The 1,272-nt window shown below is 44.7% G+C and overlaps 1 protein-coding gene across 2 annotated transcripts in view; it reads left to right on the top strand.

Moving 5' to 3' along the window:
* CREB3L2 (cAMP responsive element binding protein 3 like 2) overlaps positions 1-1,272 on the top strand; it is a 176,357-nt gene that overhangs the window by 135,329 nt on the left and 39,756 nt on the right. The window lies entirely within an intron of this gene.

A 1,272-nucleotide genomic window follows, 5' to 3' on the forward strand; every position in this document is an offset into this window, starting at 1 on the left:
ATGCTGTTAGCTGTGCCTGGGCAGGATAATAGCCTGCAGTTCATGCCTTTTTACAGATGCTCACTCAATCTCTGGTGAATCAGTTCTTCCTAGAATTGCTAATCCATTAGTCCTGTTGTTGAATTTGTGGCAAGCTACACACCCTCCATCGCCCATAATGACTTGCCTCCAAAGCTGTTAAAAATCGCTTTAAGACTGAGTAGCCAAAAACTGTAGTGAAAACTTCTGTACCACACTTTGCAGTCTCTAGAGCTACATCAGTGCAGGTTTGCTAGGTCCCTTGGTTTTTGTATTCAGTGTTCAGATCCTTTCAAGCTGCTGTTGCTCCCAGTCCAACTGGCCTAATAAGGAATGTTCCAGATGCATTTGTGACCACAGATTCAACAGCCATCAAGCAATGACCAAGGTTTAGCTTTGAATGCTCCAACCAGCTAAGTTGATTGAATTCCTACCTTTTTGCTCTCCCCCCAGCCCAGCTGCAATGGTGAAGGGGCTGGTCATATCCAGTGTCTGCAGACTGCGGAGAGATTAGGCAACAGGCCCTGTTAAAAATGAATGTTCTTACTTGGTTGTGTATCAGAAATATTGCATACAAATTAATTCATTTCCCAGGCAGGTAGGAGTAGCAGGCCTCACTTTGTAAACTGAAATTTTTGTAAATCTGAATGCACCATCTGAAGTATGCAGTCCTGTTATAGTTGAGATGTCATGTTATCATAAGCAGAGTAACCTCTTTCTTTGGTTACTTTGGTGGTCCTAGGCACCTGTCTGCTTCCCTGTACTGCTGGGTTACTTGATTAATTTTTACTCTTTGGGTGTTTTATACATGTGCTCGGGGGCAGGGGGCACTTTAATAAAAGTGCCTGGAGCATCACATGCATCAGGGTCCCCATGCTAATAAAAGGTGGTGGGGGTTATGGTTCAAGCTACAGTTAAAGTGCCCCTGCCACCATTTTAAAGTGCTGAGACGCTGATGCACATAGTGCTGCAGCATGCTCCAGCAGACCCAATAAATCATGTATAGATGATTAAAGGGTGCTTATATGCATGTACAGCCTCAAGGCATGTGTATAGGCATCCTTTTGTTGTGGTCCTACAAATTACCCAGTGACGCTTCTGATATACTGGGTGCCATGATAAGCAGGGCTGATTTTGCTTGGGTTGGGAATTACTGGATTACAAAGAGCTGCCGGGTACAGTTTTGTGTGCAGCGGCACTATGTCCTTGCCCTGACTGCATCCCCTTCCAGCATAGGCCTGTAACTTTTTTGTT

The sequence above is a fragment of the Gavialis gangeticus genome, unplaced genomic scaffold (genome assembly GCF_001723915.1).
Source record: "Gavialis gangeticus isolate Ggan-Ray unplaced genomic scaffold, GavGan_comp1, whole genome shotgun sequence".
Taxonomy (NCBI): Eukaryota; Metazoa; Chordata; order Crocodylia; family Gavialidae; genus Gavialis; species Gavialis gangeticus.